The 25,201-nt window shown below is 43.3% G+C and overlaps 1 long non-coding RNA gene across 1 annotated transcript in view; it reads left to right on the forward strand.

Annotated features, from left to right (window-relative positions):
* LOC115478742 overlaps window positions 1-23,822 on the forward strand; it is a 36,398-nt gene extending 12,576 nt beyond the window's left edge. Inside the window, exons 2-3 of the long non-coding RNA XR_003943569.1 lie at window positions 4,267-4,418; window positions 21,927-23,822. This is a non-coding gene — a long non-coding RNA (uncharacterized LOC115478742). The remainder of the gene's footprint in view (window positions 1-4,266; window positions 4,419-21,926) is intronic.
* The last annotated feature ends 1,379 nt before the right edge of the window (window positions 23,823-25,201 follow it).

Genomic DNA, 25,201 nt, shown 5'->3' on the forward strand with positions numbered 1-25,201 from the left:
AATGGAAGGAAGGAAATGTTGAAGGTTGAGAGCTGAGAAAAAGGAAGAGGAAAAAAGAGATGGTGAGATGATGAATACAGAGGGTGGACAATGTGTTCCTGCAGTGTACAGTGGTTTAAGACGGAGAAACAATTAGGAAGGGGCAGTACCAAGAAGAAAAAGTGTACTGGAGTCATAAGTAGTAACTGGGAGAAAAATAAATGTAAAGAGAAAAATGATGGCACGCGGCACCTAGAGCGGAGGCCCTGAGTGAATCGGAGTGGACCTGGGATTCACCCCGGAGAAGGCTGAAAAGGATATGCAGATGAGCTGTACCTCCACAGCACCTGAAAGGCAGCCGGTGGTAGAGCTGGGCACCTCTCAGCTGAGGAAAGGCTTACCAGGGGTTAGGCCGAAGCCAGCATTCCTCCCCCTGAGGGTCACCTGATCCTAGCCAAAAGCACCTGGAAACTCTGGGCACCTGGAGCGAGGGCACTGGGAAGATCGGGGTGGACCTGGGAGTCACCCCGGATACAGCTGTGAGGAAATGCAGAAGGGCTGCAAGTCCTCCACAGCACCTGGTGGGAGCACTGAGCACCTAGAGCGGAGGCCCTGAGGGGATCAGATTGGACCAGAGTCACCCCGGAGAAGGCTGTAAAGGATATGCAGATGAGCTGCAAGTCCTCCACAGCACCTGGAAGGCAGCCGGTGGTAGAACTGGGCACCTCTCAGCCGAGGAAAGGATTACCAGGGGTTAGGCCGAAGCCAGCATTCCTCCCCCTGAGGGTCGCCTGATCCTAGCCAAAAAGCACCTGGAAACCCTGGGCACCTGGAGCGAGGGCCCTGGAAAGATTGGGGTGGACCTGCTTATATCTACTCAGGAATCAAAAAGGGTAACACAGCAAATCCCTAACGACCTGCATATTGCATTCAGACACATTTTATATAGTAGCATGTAGCTAGAATATTGGCATTCCACAAACAGAAAAGAGCAGACAACTATATTGAAGAAATAAATATTTATTTCTCAAGATCCCTAGCGTGACCACATTTCACCTTCCAAGAGGCTACATCAGAGGCTACACTGTTCAATCAGAATTTATGTACAATTAAAATCATATAAAACTTTATCTTACAACCAAATAAATACATTGAAATCATGTACTGAAGTAGTAGAGGGTACAATTCTTCCTACATTGGACATAAAGTCCCTTTATACTAATATCCTCCAGACCAAGGCCCTGAACATCATAAGAGAATCATTGAAACACAGATCTCTACATTTGAGAGTACCGATAGACTACATCATGGAGCTTGACACTTTGGCCTTGAAAGAAAAGTATTTCTATTTTGAAGGTCAATTTTTTAAACAAATACAAAGCATAGCAATTAGAGCCACTATCCACCTTATAATTGAAAGAGAAAAACGCCTAGATTTCGACCCAAATCGGGAAATAGACGTTTATCTCACAAAAACGAATAAATCGGTATAATGGAAAGCCGATTTTGGACATTTTCAACTGCACTCCATCACGGAAGCGTACAAAGTCGACGGGGGCGTGTCAGAGGCGTGGCGAAGGTGGAACTGGGGCGTGGTTATCGGCCAAGGAGAGATGGGCGCCTTTCGCCGATAATGGAAAAAAAGTATGCGTTTGTAGCTAGAATTTAGGGCACTTTTCCTGGACCCTGTTTTTTCACGAATAAGGCCCAAAAAGTGCCCTAAATATCTATATTACCACCAGAGGGAATCGGGGATGACCTCCCCTGACTCCCCCAGTGGTCACTAACCCCCTCCCACCACAAAAAATGATGTTTCACAACTTTTTATTTTCACCCTCAAATGTCATACTCACCTCCCTGGCAGCAGTATGCAGGTCCCTGGAGCAGTTGTTAGGAGGTGCAGTGGACTTCAGGCAGGTGGACCCAGGCCCATCCCCCCCCCTACCTGTTACAATTGTGCTGCTTAATGCTTAGTCGTCCACCCCCCCAAACCCACTGTACCCACATGTTAGGTGGCCCCCCTTCACCCCTTAGGGCTATAGTAATGGTGTAGGACTTGTGGGCAGTGGGTTTTGAGGGGGATTTGGGGGGCTCAACACACAAGGGAAGGGTGCTATGCACCTGGAGCTCTTTTACTTTTTTTTTGTTTTGTAAAAGTGCCCCTAGGGTGCCCGGTTGGTGTCCTGGCATGTGAGGGGGACCATGCACTACGACTCCTGCCCCTCCCACGAACAACATGCCTTGGATTTATTTGTTTTTGAGCTGGGCGCTTTCATTTTCCATTACACTGAAAAACAAAAAACGCCCAGCTCACAAATTGTCGAATAAAACATGGACGTCTATTTTTTTCGAAAATACGGTTCGGTCCGCCCCTTCATGGACCCGTTCTCGGAGATAAACGCCCATGGAGATAGACGTTTTCGTTCAATTATGCCCCTCCACGGCTCCATCAATAGACAACATGTTCATTGGCAATTTTGAAGAGATGTTTCTAATGGATAATCCATTCAAAGAAACTTCAAACTATGAAGAAGATATACAGATGATGTTCTTCTAATCTGGGAAGGAAACAAACATGAATTATTATTATTTCATAGCTGGCTTAATAAAAAGGATACTAACTTAAAATCTGAGCTTAATTACTGCAAAGAAGAGGTTTCCTTTCTGGACATAGCCATTAGATACATTGATGGCAGATGTGACAAATCTATACCTCAAACCCACAGATAAAAATAAAATGCTCCACTTAGACAGCTGTCACAGTTTATCGTTGAAGAAAAAATTCCCTTATAGCCAATTTCTAAGAGTCAAAAGAATTTGTTCACAGCAGGAAGATTTTAAGAGTCATACTATGATCATATGTAAAAGATTTAAAGATAGGGGATACCCCGGCAGGCATATTAGAGAAGGACTTGAAAGAGAACACCAACATGATAGAAAATCACTTTTAAGCTCAAAACCTAGGGAAGATTATAAGAGAGTAGTATGCACCTTATTGTATGATCATCTGTCCTATGATATCATCAAAATGTTAAGAAAACGTTGGCATGTTGTACAGGCAATATCTGAGTTTGATGATAAAGATCTGCTAATGACTTTCAAAAGATACAGAAATCTTAATTTTGTCACCGTCAGCATTACCCACACAATATCAAAACAGAAGAAACACCATTTGGGTATAGTTATCAATATCACAATTGTTCTGTTTGCTCTGTTAACATCAAGACCATGGTTTCTTAACATCTGATTACAGGAGAAAAATATGTATTACGGTACTTCTCAAATTGTTTATATATTTATATCATGTCATAAAACCTGTGCTGTTCTCAAGCCTCTTTGTTGTCACTCTCTCCCGTTTTGTCTTCATCTTGATACTTCTCATCATTTTAGGTTTTCTTGTCTCGGCCTCTATCTTTAGAATTCTCTTTCTCTTTGTCAAGAATCTTTCTCTTTCTGTTTGATAAGAATCTTCCTTCATTAAGTTTAAGAAGACTGTGAAAGACTAGCTCTTTGAACTCTTCTTCACCCATGCTCTCGGGATGGAAGGCTGATGACTGTTATCTCTGGTAGCTTGCTTTCTTTTTCTTTTTTTTTCTAATTACCTTTAACTGCTGAATTTGTAGCTTTCCTTCTGGTGTTGTGCTTGTTTTTGTTATTGTACATCTCTCTGTTGGTCATTCTGAGGATAATCCTATAATTGTGTGCCTATAATTGGACACTTAGAGGGTGCCTGGTAGGAGTTTATTCTATAAAGGAATGTAGATGCCTACTTTTCCTTTGTAGAATACTAGCTTAACAGGCTAGATATGTCTGTATGCACTTAGAACCAAACATTTACACTAGCTACAAAGCTGCTATAAATGAGTGGTCCTCAGTTCCAGTTTCATGCACGTAACTGTAAGTTATGAGCATAACTCTGTACTCAACTCAGACCCCACCCATGTGAACGGGCTTGCCGGTGTCAGTGTCTAAAGAATGCCACTGACTTCTGTGCTGCTCAGGCAGCACAGGCAGGAGCTCAGGTGGTGGACTTCCTCTGCTATTGGGGCTTGGCCATCCCCTTCACCCAAGGTATGATTTAAATGCAGCAGGGAGTGGAGGAGAGCTGGCCTCCTTATTCCATCTCTGGGCTCCCTCCCAAATTGACTTTTGGCTATGCCCCTGGTGTAGTGGAGGCATCCTCTGTAGAGCTGCTTTTCTCTTCCCTGGGCCTCTCTGACTGTGCTCAAAGGTCTTATCTTGCTGCCTGACTCATGTGCTTGAAGTCTGTTTATTATCCCTCTCCAGATAAGAATCTTCAAGCTTCTGGAATCCACCAATGCCTGTAAGAAATTCCAAACCAGCTCAACTTGAAGCACAAAGTTCCATACCACTGAGTAAGGAGTGTCCCACAATTACAGATATGAGAATTCAGTAGACTCACATCCATGATCCTGGAGGTTAGTGAATTTGGCTTCTTTCAAATGGAGAAACATAGATCTCACTGCCAGAACCATATGTGATAGCATTAATGAGGGTTGAGTGGGGGCCTTCACTGGTAACCAGTGGCGTAGCTACATGGGGCCTGGGGGGCCTGGGCCCCCTCAGATTTGGCCCTGGACCCCTCCCCCGGCGTTGCCAACCCTCCCCCGTCACTGTCGCCATTGCCGTTGAGTACCTGTGCTGGCAGGGGTCCCCAATCCCAGCCAGCCGAAGTTCTGTGTCTTCAGCCCGTCTCTGGGCCAGCGCGTTGCTGCAGCCTGCAGCAGCTGATCTGATTCTGCAAGCGGGAAGCCGATTCTCTTTGTGTGGTATGAATCGTCCTGACGTCCTGCACATAGGAACGTGCAGGACGTCAGGATGATTCATACCACGCAAAGAGAATCGGCTTCCCGCTTGCAGAATCAGATCAGCTGCTGCAGCAGTCTGCAGCAACGTGCCGACCCAGAGACGGACTGAAGAGTCTTCAGTGAAGACATAGAACTTCGGCAGGCAGGAATTGGGGACCCCCGCCAGCACAGGTACTCGACAGCAATGGCAACGGCGACGGGGGAGGGTTGGCGACGCCGGGGAGGGGTCAAAGATGGCGTCGGCGGGGGGGGTTCGGGTGGGGGGGGGAATGTGCCCCCCTCACTTGGGCTCTGGCCCCCCCCTCCCGCCGAAGTATGGCTACGCCCCTGCTGGTAACAGCCAGACAAGTGAATAAAAGTAAAGCAATACTTTTTATTAACACAAAAATACGCCGAAACGTATTACTTCACAGGTACAGTAAATTAGGAATAAATTCTCTTGAGATTCAGGGTCAATCTTTAAACAGGCCTGTTGCTGACAGGCCCTAAACTCACATTCACAGTGTACACATCCTAGCTGCAGTATTGCACAAATCCTAGCTTGGCTCCAGCTAGGCCTCAAGAAACAGGATTCTCACAAGAGCCACGATAAATCTTGGCCTACCTTAGCCAGATTTCTGATAGATTGCACATGTGTAGTGGAGGAATATGCTGTAGAGCTGCTTCTCTGGCTTGACTGTGCTCAAGAATTTTATCTGTCTGTCTGAGCCACAGCCTTCCTGTTCTGCCCTGACTGCCACACCCTCTCTGGTCTGTACTGCAGGACCTGGATTTTTAATGTGACTTTGTGAGAGAGAGTGCAGAAGTGCAATTTATGCACATGCTAATACAAAAGGATCTGCTGCTGGTAAATTACAAAATTACCTCCAATGGAGGTTATCTTCGTATTAGCAGGAAAAAGGCCTCAAGGAGCTTCCAGGTCTTCAATAGATCTGCGGAAGCTACACCGGTTCCCAAGACCCTGCTTTCATCCTTGGCCAAAACCTGCTTTAAATATTAAATTGATACCAAATTGATCGTGGATATATGTATACTCCACTTTCATAAACAGTTCAATCGGTTATATGTTACTTGGTAACCCACTTATCTTTATAGTGAGAACTCTCAAATCCGCATGTTGTACTGTTCCCTCACTTCTATTATCTATGTGTTAAGCTGACGGTGGCCAGCGTTTCGCACGGCTGCTTCAGGGCTTCAAATTCACATTCTAGAAAAAGAGGAAAAAACAAGTAACCTAAATTGTGCTGAGTTTCTTCAAAACGAAAAACAATCTCAAACATACTGTAAGACAGGTCAGTACTGCTTCTCCACGCTCTTCTGTCGACTAACTGCAGACTGTCGGCGGCTAATATATAGCTTTTATGACGTCAGACGCTCACTTCCAGCACTACAGAAAATTGGGTCTGATTTTCTAGTGCAGGGGTTACCCGGCTGTAAATCACTGCTCGGTTACTGCCAGGTTAGCACGGGAGCCCTTACTGCCACCTAAATGGAGGGCGGTAAGTGCTCCCTCCAATATAGCCTTGTGGCAAGTGCAAGCTTACCGCATGGCCATTTTTTTTGGGGGGGGGGGCTTTTTACCCGACTAGTAAAAAGGGCCTCTGCATGCAGCAAAAAACAGCTACTGCCGCTAGCGCAGGACCCCGTTTTATCGCAGTTTGGGCCCCTAAGTTGGTGTATACTATAATCCCGCCCTTAGAGTTTTGGAATGCCCACAGCCTGCCCATTCCATGCCCATGACCACATCCCCTTTTTGGCAGCGCTCATTAGCATTTAGGCACATGACTTTACAGAATAGTAAGTTGTGAACGTAAATTCTAATTAATGCCAATTAGTGTTAATAAATACTTAAGTGGCAATTATCGGCACTGGCTGAAATCAGCGTGGATTCTATAACAATACGCATAATTTAACAAGCTAATGAGCGCTGATAACAGCACTTAACAAGCAATAATGAGCACTAATTGGCACTGATTAGAATTTAGGTGCACAACTTGCTAAGCATATTCTGCAACGATGTGTGCAGAACATCTAACACATACAGGCAAAAAGGGGCAGGGAAATGGACATTTTGTTGGTGTTCCAAAATTTACGTGCTTAGTTATAGAATATGGCCCAGTGTGCCATTTACTTTGAGTAGGGTGATTTTATATTTTGTTGTTTGCTTTTTGCAAGTCTTCCATGTTTGAATATAGTAAAAACTTGTTCACAGTTTGGAGGCAAATGATTGATGACTTTGAAAGGAGTTTGGACTTGGAATGGCTTTGTGCTATAAGAGATCCAATAGCTCATTTTAAATGCTTATCTGATGCCTCATAGCTTGTTTTTATTGAACTTTTTACATGTTTGAAGTTTTGTTGCTTCCACTTGAGTTCTACTCCTCTGTTGCCTTTGTTAATATCCCAAATAGTAGCAAGATTCCACCAATCCCTGAGACAGCAGTGACTTCCCCATTTCTAACTCAATAGTAGACTATGAACCTTTCCTCCAGGAACTTGTCCAAACCTTTTTTTTAATTCAGGTACGCTAACCACTGTTACCACATCCTCTGGTAATAAGCTTCAAAGTTTAACTATTTCCAAATAGTGCATGCTATTATTGGCAAATGAAAAAAAAAACACAAAACAATATAAATCTGAGAAAGAAAATGGGTTTTTTTTCTGCCTCTTTTTATTTGTAAACAGCATAGAACAACAGGGGATATGTTGTTAACATTTCCTGTGTTGTTGTGAACAAAATCACATTCCTACTTACAATAGGTGGTTTTTTTTTTTAGGTCTCACATTTCAATTTTGTTACAAAATCAGGCTATGAATGGCTAGATAAAGAAGGATAATTATGAGGCCAATTTTCAACCCACAGCAGATTTTAAGCTGCAGATATCCACAGGAAGAAATAAGCTTAGGTAGCCTAATGGTTAGTAGAGCAGGCTTTGATCCTGGCGACCTGGCTTTGATTCCCACTGCAGCTCCTTGTGACCTTCATTGCAAAAATAACTTAGGGGTCCTTTTACAAAGCCATGGTAAAAAGTGGCCTGCAGTAGTGTGGGTGCGCACTGGGCCACTTTTTACCATGGCTGGGAAAAAGGCCATTTTTTAATGGGCCAGGAAATGGGCATGCGCAAAAATTAAAACTAGCGTGCACCTATTTATGACCAGAGTCCTTACAGCCAGCCATTGAATTAGCAGTAAGGACTCATGTACTGCCCAAGCGGTAACCATGCAGCACACACCAACGTGGCTGCACTGCCGATTTCCCACCAGGAATGCCCCCCACTGTAGAAAATAGAAAAATATTTTCTACCACAAGATTCGTCATGCGTCAAACTTGGATTTACCAGTAGTGCCAATTTGGCATGCGCTACCCACGCATTAGCCCTCCCATGGCTTTGTAAAAGGGCTCCTTAGATTGTGAGCCCTCTAGGGACAGAGAAAATTACCTGCATATAATGTGTACAGTGCTGCATACATCAAGTAGCACTGTAGAGAAAGGGAAAGGGGATGGGACTTGATATACCACCTTTCTGTGGTTACAATCAAAGAGGTTAAGTGATTTGTCCAGAGTCGCAAGGAGCAGCAGTGGGAATTGAATTCAGTTCCCCAGGATCAAAGCCTACTCCTCCACTCATATAGAAATGATTAGTAATAGTAGTAGTATTTACTGCTGGGTCATATCTAAGCACCAACATTGAATATCTGGGATCAAGCAGTAACCTGGAAGTCATGCGGGTGCTGAGTGATATTCATTTCCATCACCCGCATACCTAAGCAGGTAAAGATAGGCTTGCCACCAACACTGAATAAAATGAGAGTCTGCATAATTCCATGACCCATTCCAGGACTATGCTGGCACTGCCCAGCAGAGCTGGTGTTAGTGTCACGCTTCTCACGGAAGCACAAGGTTTGTGAGCCCTTGGACCACTGCCGTGGAGTGGCAGTGGCAGGCAAAACCACCCCTAAACCCGAGGCAAGGCAGAACAGGACTGGAACCCCAAACTGGAGTTGCAGAAGAGGCAAACAAGCTGGAACAGGCAGAGCAACAACAGCTAGACTTCACCTGCGCTTGACCCAGGGGCGTAGCCAGACACCCAGTTTTGGGTGGGCCTGGGCCCAACATGGGTGGGCAAAAGAACTCCACCCTGTCAGACAAGTAATTTGGTCTCTCCCTCTCTCGTCTGCATGCCATATGGTTTCTCAAACATCCCCCCTCCCCCACATAACTTTTAAACAGCAGATTTTCACCAGCAGTGAGCAGCAACTAATGCACACTGCTCATGTTGGTCCCACAGCCTTCCCTCTGATGCAACTTCCTGTTTCTGCATAGGTGGGACTACATCAGAGGGAAGGCTGTGGGGCCGGTACGAACAGTATGTATCAGTCGCTGCTTGCTGCAGGCAAAGATCTGCTATTTATAAGGTATGCAGGAGGGACAGTAGTTGAGTGTTTTCAGCTGATGGGCCTTGGGGATCCCTGCCAGCCACATCATAGGTGTGTTGCTACTGGGTGGGCTTAAGCCCAAAGTAGGTGGGCCTGGGCCCACCCTTGGCTACGCCACTGGCTTGACCGCCATTCCCCAGGAGTTGAGCCCCTGGGTGCAGGCACCAGCAGGACTTACAGGACAGGGCAGGAACTGGATACCAACAGGAAACACACAACAGAGTCAGGACTAAAAGCTGCCAGGCAGCCACTAAGACAGAAACACAGACAGGTGAGAGTCAGGACTGAAAGCTGCCAAGCAGCCACTAAAAAGGAACACAGACACAAGACAAGGAAATGCAGACCAGAAACAAGACTAGGAACTAAGCAATAAAACCAAAGCTAACTACACACAAACAAACTAGAACCAGGCAAGAAACTCAGACTAGAACTGGACTAGGCAGAAGTGCACAGAGCACACCCACATACCAGGGACCTTAGACGATGCAAAGGCAAACACAGAAGTTTCCAGGTGGCTAATAAAGCCCATCAGCAGCTGAAGTTCAGCTGCAGGAATCACAAGGCAGCTACAGGTGCTGTTCAGGCACAAACAAGTAAAGCAAGTCTGGCAGCCTGGAAGATCCGGACTGGACTGAGCTGAAGTCTGGAATGTGTGACAGTTCATAGCAGCCACCAGTTCAAGCCACCCGAGGGCGAGGTAAGCACAGACAAGGAAACAGTCACCACTGTGACAGTTAGACATGCTGGAGCCCAGAGCAGAAATTAAGGAGGGGGTCCCCCAATCCTCTCGCCTCCCTGCCCCCTCCTCCAATCTCTCACTGGTAGAAAAAAACTAGCTATTTATCTAGAGGTAGGCTTGAGCCATCAGTGTTTGTAATGTTAGTGATAGCTTAGTATCAGATCCAGTAAGGGAAACTTCCTATTCGGATGATTGGGATAAAATTATTAATGATATTCTGGAAGAGATAGCACTAATGAAGAGGAAGAATGGTTCCAGAAAGAAAGAAATTAATGTATGGTTCAATTCTGAATTAATCAGTCAGAAGAAATATTGTAGGTGTTTAGAAAGACTATGGCACAAAACCACTAATGAGAGTAGTAAATTAGCATGGAAATTCAAAAATACAGTTAATTAAAATTAAAAAGACCTTACTATTCTCAATTAATTGGTGAAGATCTACTAAATGAAGCAAAGCTTTTCAAATTTGTACATCATTTTAAAGGGACCACAGATCTGAGATCCAAATAGTGTGGCACTTCCGACGGCAGATAATCTTGCTGTCTTTTTTCATAATAAACTGAATACCATTAGGACTCAAATTAATCCCAATACACACTCTTTAGATTATTGATTGGTTTAAAACTCATGAAGAGTTTGGTAGTCCTGTGGATAGACTTTGGACCAATCTTGAGCTTGTTAACGAGATTGAATTAAGAGCTCTTTTATAAAGTATTGTTCACCATATTGTTCATTGGACAGTTGTCCTCCTTATGTAATGTGGGAAGCCCTAGAACTCTTTTTTGTAATATTGAAGCAATGGCTGGATGATCAATTCAAAGATGGTAATTTTTCACTTACTGGGGAAATATTCTTACACCTATAATTAAGAACTTTGTGATGGGAACGCATGAGGTTTCTATTTATATATTTATTTTATTATGACATTTGTATCCTGCATTATCCCAAACAAATTCCGGGTTCAATGTGGCTTACAATCCAATTATGAGCAGGTACTATATAGACCCATAATATCAATTCCATTATTCATTAAAATTATGGGGGGATCTGGTCACCTCCCAATTAACATCATATTTGGATAGATTTAATATTTGCATTTTTCACAATCGGAATTCTGAAAGTATCATTGCACAGAGTCATTAATTGGGGCTATCTTGGCAGAGTGAAGATTGATATTAGAGAAAGGTCAGAAAGCTGTATTATTACAGTTTGATTTATCAAGTGTTTTCGACCTGGTGGACCATGGTCTTATGTTGTAATATTAAGTTCTATTGGGGTAGAAGGTAATGTACTGTGATGGTTTGAGGATTTCTTAATTCAATGATTATATGCAGTAAGATTTCAGAAATCCCTTTCATCTTCTTGGAAGCTGTTCTGTGGAGTCCTGTAGGGGTCTCCTTTGTCCCCTACTATGTTTAATGCACTGAGAAGTTCCTTAGGTTACATGCCTTCATCAGCCGGTACAAGCTGATGCACGCCACCACCGTCTCGTACATGAGCACCCAGTTGTGGAATGCACTACCTACAACCTTGAAAACTATTGACAAAACAACTAATTTTTTGCAAATCTTTGAAGACACACCTCTTCAACAAGGCATACAAAGAGAACACATAGCCTTACAAAACTACCTCACAAACCCACCCATTTATTAAAGTCCACCTTCTATACTATCCTGCTTAACACCTTCCTTCTCTCTTCCCTTACTTAATCTTTTTACATTACTAATTGTATTTGACATCCTGGAATGACTATGTCATAACAAAAATCTGTAAGCCACATTGAGCCTGCAAATAGGTGGGAAAATGTGGGATACAAATGCAATAAATAAATAAATAAGGTTTTTACATATGCAGATGACATAACTATACTGATACCAGTTGATGACACACCTACTGATACTTCGTGTAGCATTGCAAATTTTATACAAGAGCTTGAAAGATGGATAGCAGATCACTTTTTGAAAACTAAATAAAGATAAGGATCAAATTTTTATTGATTCTTCAAGAAGATGATTTAAAATTTCAATTTGAATCCCAGATAAAAATTTTAGGAGTATTGTTTAATAGTCAACTTACACTAGAGTTGCAGATATCTTCTTTAATTAAAAAATCCTTTCACTTAAGAAAATTGCATAGAATCAGAAATTTGTTGGATTCTCAGGTCTTTAAATTACTGCAATTTGTTTCTACGCTGGTAGTACTAAGTTGCTGTTCACAGTACTGCAGACAGTACAAAACACTGCAGCTAGGTTGATTTTCTTGGCCAACCATTTTAATAGAGTCATGCCATTGTTGAAATCTTTACATTGTTTCTGTCAGGTTCTCAGGTTCAGAGCCCGCGAGGCCGGGCTCTGGAGCAAATGTGAGCCCTTAGGCTGCTGCCGCTCCTCGGCAGCAGCAGGCAAAACCCCCCAACCAACACTTGGCAAGCACACCGGCACCGGCAAGGACTGCAGGCACCGCCCAGCGAGCCGGAACACAAGGACTGGAATCCCCCGGACTGGAGGACACAGGACTAGAACACTGGACTAGAACACTGGACTGGCACACACTGGACTGGAACACACACTGGACCGGAACACACTGGACTGGAGCAAACCGGACCGGAACACACTGGACTGGAGCACACCGGACTGGAACACACTGGACTGGTCTGTACAGTTTCACCTGCACTTAGCCACTGCCCCCCCAAGGGTTGAGCCCTTGGGTTCGAGTGGCCGGCAGGACTTACCGGATACCGGATGACACAGGGACCAGGACTAGAAACAGAAGTACTCCTAAATCCTAAACTGACCTAAGTGCTCCCAAGCCCTAAACCAACAGAAGTGTTCCTAACAGTAAACTAACAAAATGACTTCCTAAGCCCTATACTAACAGGAGTGCCCCTAGGCACTGACCTAACAGGAGTGCTTCTCACAGCACCAAAAGGAAAAGCAGGGGAATTACAAGGGAAAGGCAAGGAAGCTAAACACATAAGCTAATAAAGGTGCTTCCTAAGCACCAAACTTCAGCAGACCTAACACAGGTGCTCTGATCACCAAGCTACAGGAGCTTTACAACTCTAAACTAACTAAGGTGCTCCCACGCACCAAACAACCAGAAGAGCTCCTAGCACTAAAAGGGAAGACAGGGGAGCCACAAGGGAAAAAACAGGGAAGCAAAACACGTAAGCCAAAAGTGCTTCCAAAGCACCAAACACAAACAGCAAATACTGCAATGCTCCCAACAGCACAAACACCAGAAGTACTTCTAACAGCCAAATCTGCAGTGTTCCTAACAACACCAAACCCTGAAGTACTTCTATCAGCAACAGAGCCTCCAAAGCCCTACACACAGCAATGCTTCCAAAGCACCAAAGCAGGGGAACCACAAGGGAAAAGCAGGAAAGCTAAACACACAGTCACAAGTGCACACTGCACTAACACTAACCTGGACCTAAAGCAAGTAGCCAAAAGCAAACGTTGCAAAGGCCCTGAAGGGAAGAACACCACTTCCTTATCAAGGCCCTCCCTGATGATGTCACACTCCCTAGACCCAGGCAGACAGCATACTGAAACCCAGAGAGGCCCAACCCACACCAATGCAGCACCGTGAAGCACTTGAAGCCAGTACACCCAGAGAGAGGTAGAGCTAACTCAGTCCACACACACAGCTGCAGTATAGTGAAACAATTAGAGCCATGCTGCTGGGAGCTGCCAGCATAGAGAGACAGAGCTAGCTCAGAAAGGCCAGACACAGGAAACAGAAGCCAGCTAAGAAGCTGACCACCAGGAAAAAGGTAAGTTTGAGAGGGGTTCTGACCACAATCATAACAGTTTCCCAATCATGACATGAATAGAGTTTAAGATCTTCACCTTGGCTTATAGAATACTATCTGGTTTAGCTCCATCTTATTAAATTTGTATTATATTCTCTTTGGAGAAGGAAATCCACAAATCCGCAAGAATTCTTTCATTGGTTTCTTTCCCAATCCAAAACCCTATCATTTGAAAAGAGCTTATTATGCTACTCTTCATTATCAAGTTGTACATATTTGGAATTCTGTACTGATTGCCATAAGGAAATAGGTTTATTTATGATATTTATACCCCACATTATACCAAACTGGCTCGGGTTCAGTGTGGCTTACAAACAGTAAACAGCATTGGCTAACAATAAAAGGTTAACCCACCTGACATCCCATTCAAAATGAATGGGTTGTGTCGGCATTACCACACTGGCAGCATAGATTATTGTCACGCCAAAAGACATAGATTATTACATTCAGAGAAATATTGAAGACAGATAACATCATTAAGAGTTGAATCATATTTTGTCATTATTAAAAGCAGTACTTATCAAGAATGTTTTCCAGCTTTTTGCAGAAGGACATGCTGTCTACTAGGAATCTAAGATTTTTAGGTAATGAATTCCATTTGTTAGTGCTTTGATAAGAAAAACCTGCAGTATGAATAGATTTGTAGATAACTTTCTTACAACAAGGATAGTGAAGAGAAAAGAAGCCTCTAGAAGTAGTTAGATTATTTTGTTTAGGCAGTTCAATGAGGTTTTGCACGTATGAAAGAGACATATCATGCAAGTTCTGGTATACAAATACACATACTTTAATGGTAATTCTGGCCATTAATGGGAGCTAATGTAATTTTAGAAGTAAAGGGGAGCTTTTGAGTAAAGTGGTACCCTGCAGACCAGATGTGCAGCGGTATTCTGTGCTGTTTGAAGTTTTCTAATTTGATGGTTCTTGCATCCAGTGTAAATGGCGTTGCAGTAGTTGAGCATGGAAAGTATTAAGGATTGGGCCAATGTTCAGAAAATTGAACTATTATCTAATGTTTAGAAAATGTTTAAAGACATATATTTTCAGGAAATGCTTATATTAAGATAATTAATTATGCATTATTTTTTGGTTTGTTATATGTGTGCTTTGTAATTTCTGAAGTTATTTGCATTGAAACTTGCAGTATATGTGGAATACAAGTTTATATTGTATTGTATTGTATTGTATTGTACCATACATAAAACAACTTTAAATTACTTCTTCACACACAAAACACAGACAGACCTTCACCAGATACAGAACAAGGGATCACAAATTAGAAATATGAACACCAAAACTGAACTGGAAACCCCAAGAAAAACTTGGCAGGTACTGCAACACTGGAAAAATAAAAACAGAAATGCACTTCATTTTGTACTGAACACAATCGGTGGCATAACCATGAGGGGGGCTGGGCCTGCCACCTTGGGTTTAGCCCCCCCCCAAAAAAAAAACATCACCCAAGCCTCATCATCTGATGATGACCTCCTCCCCCTCCTCAGGTCCAGTGACCAGAACTCTCCAAGCTCTGCAGCTGGTAGCAGTATTTTAGAGCTTCCACTCCCTCGTGCCAGCTCAGCTTTCATGTATGCATGAAAACAGAACATGCATGGTAGGGGTTGGCAGAAGAAGCTCGGGAGCTTGTGGATACTGCCACCAGCTGCAAAGATTTGAAGATTTCTGGCTGCTAGACCAGAGAGGGAGGTCTTCAGTTGGTGGGGCTTAGTGCCATCCACCCATTTTAGGCTCAAGCCCCCCCCCCCCCCCAATCAGCTGCCTGACTATGCCACTGAATATAATACAAAAAAAAATATCTGTGATGCACATATTCCAAAGCTAACATATTCCAGTTAATAAATTCAAAATAAAACACTTTTTCCTACCTTTGATGTCTAGACATTTTGTTTTTCCATCATTTTGGTCCCAGTTTCTCTTTTCTGCTTTCTTGCCTATCTCCTACTAATTCTCTTTACAGTGTCTGTTGTCCATTTTTCTTTTCTCCTCTTTTTTCTCTTGTTCCATTCCCTCACTATCCTGCTTATAATCGAAAGAGAAAAACGCCTATATTGTAACCCAAATCGGGAGATGGGCATCTTTCTCCCGTGGGCCTCCAAATCAGTATAATCGAACGCCGATTTTGGGCATTTCCAACTGCAATCCGTCGCGGAAACGAGTAAAGTTGATGGGGGCATGTCAGAGGCGTGGTGAAGGCGGAACTTGGGCGTGGTTATCGGCCGAGGAGAGATGGGCGTCTTTAGCTGATAATAAAAAAAAAGACGTTTACCGTGATTTGGGGTCACTTTTTTTGGACCCTTTTTTTTTCACGAACAGGTCCCAAAAAAGTGCCCCAACTGACCAGATGACACTGGAGGGAATCGTGGATGACCTCCCCGGACTCCCCCCAGTGGTCACTAACCCCCCTCCCGACCAAAAAAACCCACTTTAAAAACTTTTTTCCAGCCTCTATGCCAGCCTCAAATGCCGTACCCACCTCCATGACAGCAGAATGTGTTCTATCCTGTGACAGCCTTTCCGTGGTTCTGATGTGGCTCTTGGGTGAGTGTGACACCCTTTCTGTTATGCGCACTGCAGAGTCACATCAGCAATGCATTGTGGTGGGTGAAGGGTATTGGGCTCCGTGATTCCACTAGCTTGTGGCATATGCTCACGATGTTGGTAGTTGGTAGGCTCTACTCCCATGGTACTTTTCCCCCTGTTTACTGGGTCAGAGTATGCCCTGTTTTGTTTCCGGTAGTCCATGAGGTAGTGGCCATTTTTGTAAGCCAGCTTTAGATCCCTTTCACGTGTTAGCCACGTTACAGAACTTAGTTTTTTTTTTTTGGTTTTTTTTTTATTTATAATTTTCACAAAAATACAAACATATCCAGTTTGCAAAGTAAAACAGAGATACATTTCAAAGGAAAAATAAATGCTAAATCTAGCATATATTAAACAAAGCAATCTTTTCACTCTTTCTTAGACCACCAAAGGGTGGGGGGAGGAGACTAATACAATTTTAAGGAGAAATATAGTCCAAAAGAAAAAAAGAAATAGCTTCAAATTGGCATAGTCCTATTTGTTAATTCTTCTTTAATTGCTGAATCAGTTTTGTTATTCAGGTAGATGGAATTTTAGCGTCCAGAAAAGACTTTAATTGAGGTGGCTCAAAAAAAATGTATTTAATGCCAGACATTCGAATTATACACTTACAAGGATATACCAAAGTAAAAATTGCTCCCAGTGCTCTCACTTCATCTCTTAATGCAAGAAATTGTTTTCGTCTTTGCTGTGTTATTTTTGTAACATCGGGGTAGACCCAAATTTTTTGACCATAGAACAGTGTTGCTGAATATTTAAAATAAAGTTTCATAATCAGATTCAAGTCCTGTTCAAAAACCATAGATACTATGAGAGTTCGTCTAGATGTTATTTCAATTTTCGAGTCCTCTAGTAATGCAGTTAAGTTTTGCATATCTACAACAGGAGATTCAAGTGTCTCTCCCGATTTTTGAACACTAGGTAGGTAATACACCTTGTTACAAGGAGGACTTTCTGCAGGAGTTAACTTCAAAATCTCTTGAAAATATTTCTTAAGAAAATCTCAAGGCGTCAAAGCAGGAGACATTGGAAAATTTAACATTCTAAGAGTAAGACGTCGATTGTAATTTTCTATCTGCTCTATTTTACGAGCAGTGAAAAGTTTGTCTTTAACAAGAGCATCTACCGTTGTTTTAACTTTGGTGGTCTCTTCTTTAATAGCAGAAATTTGAATTGAAGATTCTCTTTTTATTTCGTCATAAGATTCTGACATTAAATTCAACTTACTTGTTAGCAAAGAAACTTCTTTAGTGGATTTAGCCACTTCAATAGTCAATCTCTGAAGCGCCATCCATATAGCTGCCATAGTCACCTCCTGGGGCATTTCTTGCTTCAGAATGTTCTCCACCGGTGCATCAGGGGAAAAACTGCCAGTAAGAGACAGGTCAGAGACAACATCGGTATCTGCTTGTACTCTTGACTCCACTCTGGTTCCGGCGGGACAAGGAGGTGGTTTCAGCAACGGAGGCGAAAGCGTGGTCTCTAAGTCCCTGACCGACGCAGCTCCTTCTGTGCCGATCTCAGCGGGTGTCGCCAATCCGGATTCAAATGGTAAGCTTCTCACAAAACGATCAAGTGTTTGCTGTATAGGGGATGACGTTAGTGCCACTGGCGGTTGCACTTTTGTAATCCCCTTTCTTTTAGTATGAGGCATATCGAAATCCAGGAAAAATCTTCGTTTTCAGCAGCAAACAATTTGAGAGCGTCTGTGAGTTCAGCTAGGACGCCATCTTGCTCCTCCCCCTGAGTCGTCACTGGTCACAGAACTTAGTTTTTACCTTGAATGTGGCTGAAAGAGGGCATTGTACACCATTCTGCCAGCTCTGACCTACTGCTAATCTCAGTACCAGGGAGACTCGTTGCCAGTGGGGCACAAACTCTGATCTGCTGTTAACTGTGAGTAAGCGTGCTTATTCCAATAAAGGACGTTTCGGAGAGATTAGTCTTCAGGTGTCAACTAGTGTGCCAATTTTATATAGCAGCAACAAGTCCTAGAGGCCTGCATGTATACAGGTCCCTGGAGCACTTTTAGTGGGTACCGCAGTGCACTTCAGCCAGGTAGACCCAGGCCCATCCCCCCTACCTGTAACACTTGTGCTGGTAAATGGGAGGCCTGCAAAACCCACTGTACCCACATGTAGGTGCCCCCTTCACCCCTAAGAGCTATGGTAGTGTTGTACATTTGTGGGTAGTGGGTTTTGGGGGAGGGGGATTGGGTGCTCAGCACCCATGGTAAGGGAGCTATGCATGTGGGAGCGTTGTCTGAAGTCCACCACACTGACCTCTAGGGTGCCCAGTTGGTGTCCTGGCATATCAGGGGAGCAAGTGTACTACGAATCGTGGCCCTTCCCATGACCAAATGGCTCGGATTAGGATGTTTTTGAGGTGGGCGTTTTTAGTTTCCATTATTGCTAAAAAAAAAAAAAAACCGCCCAGCTGAAAAGCATCCATTTTTTCGAAAATACGGTCTGTCCCGCCTCTTCACGTACCCATTTTCAGACATAGACGCCCATGGAGATAGGCGTTCGCGTTCGATTATGCCCCTCCACATCTGTCTCTAATATAATGAATTTTCTCTTTCAGCTCTTTCCTCCCTTTTCTTCTTATCTGCCTCAGTTTACTCAAATTTCACTCTCTTTCTCACCTTCTCCTTCTTTTTATTTTCAGCTAACAATCAGTTTCCCATTTCACTCCTTTCCCCATCTCGTATTTTCTTCCATCTACTCCCCATTACCACGTTTCTACCTCTGTTCTCACTATTCTCCTCTTATTCATCTTCTTGCCACCCTCTTTTGACCTCTCTTACATAGTTCTACCAGAATCCCCTCTCCTTTTCTGCACTCTTGTAGCCCACCCCACTTTCATTTTCTGACATCTACCTGTCCCTTTATCGCCACCCCCTAGTATCTTCCTGTCCCACCTCTTTTCTCTCCTGCCCCTCCCATGGGTCCATCTCTCCACCTCTCTCTCCCCACCCCATGGTCAAACATTATTCCCTCTTTGTTCTTCTTCTTCCCTCTCCCATTGATGCAGCATCGCTTTCCTCCCTCTATCCCACTATTCAGCATCTCTCCCTCCCTTCCACCCCATACCCAACATTTCTCCCTCTTCCTTTGTTCTCTCCCTTCCATCCCCAAGTCCATCTCTCTCTTTCTTCCAGACTACTCTCCCATCCAGCATCTCTCCCTCCCTCCCCATCACCCCCAGGTCCACCATCTCTTCTTTTCTCTTCCCAACTGTCCTTCCATCCTGCATCTCTCCGTCCTTCCCCATCACCCCTGGATCCGTCTCTCTTTTTCTCTTCCCAACTACTCTCCCATCCCATATCTCTCTCTCTCTCTCCCTCCTCACCACCCCCACGACAACCATCTCTCCCTTTCTCTTCCCAACAGCCCTCCCATCCAGTGCATCTCTCTCTCCCCTTCCATCCATACCATCTCCTAGGTCCACTTTCTTTCCCTATCTCTTCCCTACCTCCATCCCATTGTCCACCATCTCTCTCTCCTCTTCTCTATTTCTGGGCCCATCATTTCTTCTCCTTTGCCTCCCTCCACTCTTGGTCCAGCATTTCCACCTCTCTTTGAACCCCCCATCTACTTCAAAAACAGATGCTTCAGGGAGCCCCCATGGCACAGCGTGTCTTTCCCTTTTCTCCACCCCCATCTAACATCTCGTTCACCTTTCTGGTCTGCTTTTAAACTGCATTATTCTTTGCAGGGGTCACCGAAATGGCAGAAATCCTGATGTAGCTCCCTCAGCACTTTCCCTCTGCTGTGGTCCATCCCCCTCTGACACAACTTCCTGTTTCTGCCTGGGCAGATTGCAGCAGAGGGAAAGTGCTGAGGGGGCTTCAGGTAGCACATAAGACTCGCTGTCATGTTGGTGAGCCACTGCTAAGAAAAATGCAGTTTAAAGTAGATGTCAGACAGGGGTGGAGAGAAGTGAAGACATGCCATCCCCTGGGAGTCCCCTACAGCTGTGGGGCCAAGGGCAGCTGCCCTGTTTGTCACCCCCCCCATTCTAATGTGCTGCTTGTAGCCCCCCCCCCCCCTCTGATATGCTGCCTGTAGCCCTGGTCCACCCCCCTCTGACACAATTTCCTGTTTCCACCTAGGTAGATTGCAGCAGAGGGAAAGTGCTGAGGGGGCATCAGACTGGGGTGGAGAGAAGTGATGACACGCCATCCCATGGGGGTCCCCTAAAGCTGTGGGGCCCAGGGCAACTGCCCTGTTTACCCCCTCCCCATCAGCCCTATTGCCCAGACAGAGTTGGGTTGGTCAGAGCCAATATTCTGCAGTAGTACCCGATTAAGGGGCCATTTTACTAAGCTGCTTAGGTGCCTACATGCACCCAATGCGTGCCAATTCAGAACTACCGTCCAGCTACCACGTGGCCCGGGCAGTAATTTTATTTTTTACATGCATCCACTATGCATGCCAGAAAATATATTTTATTTTCCGGCGTATGGCGCTAAACGGGCGGTAATTGGCATTGTACACGTATTGATGATTACCGCCTGGTTAACGCATGAGGCCTTACCTCTAAGTCAATGGGTGGCAGTAAGGTCTCAGACCCAAAACGGATGCACACCAATTTTCATGTCCATTTACAGCCCAAAAAAAGGGTATTTTTTACAGGTGCACTGAAAAGTGGATCTGCATGCTTCCAAAACATGTGCCTATACTAGCACAGGCCATTTTCAGCACACCTTAGTAAAAGGACCCCTAAGTGCTACTGAATATCAGCAGCTGGCCTTCCCAATATGGTTTAAATGGGCAGGAGCCTCTCCTACCTACTGAAACCATGCTGAATATCTACTCCTATGCTTTTTCAGTGTAACTAGCAGTGACAAACACACAAACTCAACCAATTATAAATTAAGGGGGCAATTTTCTAAACTCTGAGGGCAGCCGTAAAGCCTGCAGGTACCTTTTTCCATGATCTTTTAACCAATTATCAAAGGGAAAGACTTTCCCTATGGCAATTGCCACAATAAAAGTACCCATGAGATTTGTAACTGTTTTTTCTGTGGGTATTTGTTTCATAAACAATAATGCATGTAGTTTTGACAATGAAAAATTATATATATTACTGTATCTCCCAAGGTAACCCTAGTCTGAGTCCATATGCTTTTATTAATAGGTAAAAATATTTGTGTTGTTGAACTCCATTGCATACTTTTTACCCAGGAAAAGCGTAACCAATTTTCATACAGCCTGTATAATTGGGCAAATACCTTCTTAGGGTAGCCCTTTTAGATAAAACAGTAGCAAGGAAGCTATTTGGTATAGCAGACTTTGTAGGAAGAGATTAAGAACTGCTAATGAAAAATGATGAGCTTCTATTGGTTGTGTCTGCCTATGTATTTCATTTTTAGATAGACTTTTTTTAGGCTTTCCTGTAGCTATAAAATTAAACAAACTGCCAACTGATCAGAACAAAGTATCATTATCTGAAACTGTATTTTCTTTCAGAAATTCAATTTGGAAATGTATTAAAATTAGTAACCTTCTGTCTTCCTTTTCTAGTGAATACAAACGATGGAGATCAAGGGTATCAGTGAACAAGTGGAACTTTTCCAAATCATTGTGTATATCCCAACATTTATTCTAGGATTACTCTTTAATATTTTGGCTTTATGGATGGTTTTTGTTAAGATCAAGAAATGGATGGAATCAACAACCTATGTGGTATCACTGATTACTGTAGACACTCTTCTGCTTTTCACTCTTCCTTTTAAGATGTATGCCTACAACTGGAAAGATGACTGGAAGCTGGGTTCAACGTTTTGCTCTTTCCTAGAAAGCCTTTACTTTGTAAACATGTATGGGACTATTTTGATCTCCATGTGCATATGCGTGGACCGATACATTGCCATCAGGTACCCTTTCTGCTCCCAAAAACTGAGATCCCCCAAGAAAGCTATGGCAGCCTGTTTCATAGTCTGCATCATTGTTTGGAGTGCATCAAGTGTTTTCATTTATAAACTGCATGAAAGCAACAACGGTAATGGGACTCAGTGCTTCTATGGGTTTTCTAATACCACTTGGACAAATACAAGGTTGGTTGCAATGCTGGAAACTGTTTTCTTGAGCAGCGTCATAATAATGACATTTTGCACAGCTAATATCATTGTAATTCTGAGGAAGAAAATGCAATCAAAAACTCAAACTTCCCTTGGTAATAAATCATTAAAAATTGTAATAGCAAATTTGGTAACCTTTTTGGTCTGTTTTACACCTTTTCATATATCAATATTCTTGTATTATTTAGTAAAAACTGATGTTTTAGCTTCAACTTTTTATCTTCCTCTGCGTATATTTGTTCAAGTCAGTCTCTGTGTAGCCAATATTAACTGTTTCCTGGATGCGATCTGCTATTATCTTGTCTTTAAGGAGTTTTTAAAATCTGTCTCAATGTAGGTTGATCACAGGTAGGAATTAATCCATATGGTTAAAATGTATAATATATATTTAATCAATGAATTTGGAAATATCACCCTTAAAATGTCAAAGTGGGGGAAGTTATCAATGTGGGCTACTGTTAAGATGTGTTATTTTACTGTTAACCCTAGTTATTAGTAATTATGCCTCATTGCGTAAGATGGGACCTATGCTAACACAGCATGAGTTAGTTTTAAAATAACAAATCTTAACATATCCCATGTACATCCCAAAAAAGTTAAACCAATTTTCTTTTTCATATTGTATTCATTTTATTTTACAAGACATAAAATAATATAGAAATAAACATTTTCGTGGTTTCCAAATCATAAGTTTAAACTTGTTGTCTTCAAGGCTTTCATCATTTAGCAGAGGATTGTTAAAAGGGTTTTAATGCTGTTTCTGGAACCAAGTCAATCTTCAGAGAGTAAACTAATCCTAACGTTTCAGAATCATATTCAAGCATATTGTTAATTTTCATCATGCACAATAAATTAACAGTATGCTGATGGTTAAATCAACAGAACAGGTCATATTAACAGTTAAAAATAAAATAAAAATATAAAATATCAGAAAATAAAAGTTCATAAAACAAAACATTGTACAGACTTTAATAAAAACAGCCTCTCTCATCTGTATGCCATTAGACTGTTGGAACAAATGTTTTTAGCCCTTTCTTAAATGTCTAATCTAAACTACCATTAAAATAAATGTCACACCACTTTGAAACTCATAAACTAACCCCACAGAAAGGTGGTATATCATTAGGTATATCATTAGGTATTTCTATGATCCAGGAAGGCGCACTCATTTGTACAGAAACAAGAGTTAAATTGGGAGTTACACCTGGCTCTCATTGTTTAAAGTTCACTGCACTGACCACTAGGCTACTCCTTATAGTTGCTTGCTGCTCGATTAGGAATGGTCATAATACCTGAAACTGTCATAGATCCTGGACTTGGGCGTGCCTAACACATGGGCATCCTCGACCCATAATGGGAAAAAAGGGCGTCCCTGGCGATCACTTGGATGACTTTACCTGGTCCTGTTTTTCTTAAGACCAAGCCACAAAAAGGTGCTCGAACTGACCAGATGACCACTGGAGAGAATCGGGGATCACTTCCCCTTACTCCCCCAGTGGTCACTAACCCCCTCCCACCCTAAAAAAACATCTTTAAAAATATTTTGTGCCAGCCTCAAATGTCATACTCAGGTCCATCACAGCAGTATGCAGGTCCCTGGAGCAGTTTTAGTGGGTACTGCAGTGCACTTCAGGCAAGCGGACCCAGGCCCATCCCCCCTACCTGTTACTCTTGTGGTGGTAAATGTGAGCCCTCCAAAACCCACCACAAACCCACTGTACCCACATCTAGGTGCCCCCTTCACCCCTAAGGGCTATGGTAGCGGTGCACAGTTGTGGGTAGTGGGTTTGGGGGGGGGGGGTTGGGGGCTCAGCACACAAAGTAAGGGAGCTATGTACCTGGGAGCAATTTATGATGTCCACTGCAGTTCCCCCTAGGGTGCTTGGTTGGTGTCCTGGCATGTCAGGGGGACCAGTGCACTACGAATGCTGGCTCCTCCCACGACCAAAGGGCTTGCATTTGTTCATTTCTAAGATGGACATCCTTGGTTTGCATTATCGCCAAAAATCAGAAATGACCAAGTCTAGGGATGACCATCTCTAACGACGACCTAAATGTCAAGATTTGGGCGTCCCCGACCGTATTATCGAAACGAAAGATAGACGTCCATCTTGTTTCGATAATACGGGTTTCCTCGTCCCTCCACCAGGACGTTTTGCGAGGACGTCCTCAGCAAAACTTGGGCATCCCTTTCGATTATGCCCCTCCACGTATCAGTCAATGTATTTTTGCCCAATACAGGGTGGACAATTTTCAAAAAGACCATACATGCAAGTAAAATACTTTTCCTGTGGCAATAGCTTTGAAAATTGCTCTATAAAAAGTAATGGAGAAAGAAGATAGCAAGTGACAATGGAGGTAAGCGCCCAGGACAGCAGGTAACAATTAGAACCTGACTGAATTTCGGTTTTAGTTATGGTGCAAAAACTGGCCCAAACCTTTTTCTGCCTGTTTTTGGTTTTGGCCAAAAGGCTACAGCCATGGTTTTAGTTTCAACTGAAACTGACTGTGTTTTTCAGTGGAAGCCGAAAATTTGTGCTTTGTCCTGTTTGTTTGTCTCCCTCCCTCCTCCTCCCCTCCAAACAGGAGTCACCTCTTCTCCCTCCCCACTTGTAGATACACCCCTCAGGGCTATTTTACAATCCCTACTGTGCCTTCTAGAGGCTATCTGTTAATGCTGTATACTGTGGCTCAAGTTTTAGAAATTATGGGGAAAAG

Source organism: Microcaecilia unicolor, chromosome 10, assembly GCF_901765095.1.
Source record: "Microcaecilia unicolor chromosome 10, aMicUni1.1, whole genome shotgun sequence".
Lineage (NCBI taxonomy): Eukaryota > Metazoa > Chordata > Amphibia > Gymnophiona > Siphonopidae > Microcaecilia > Microcaecilia unicolor.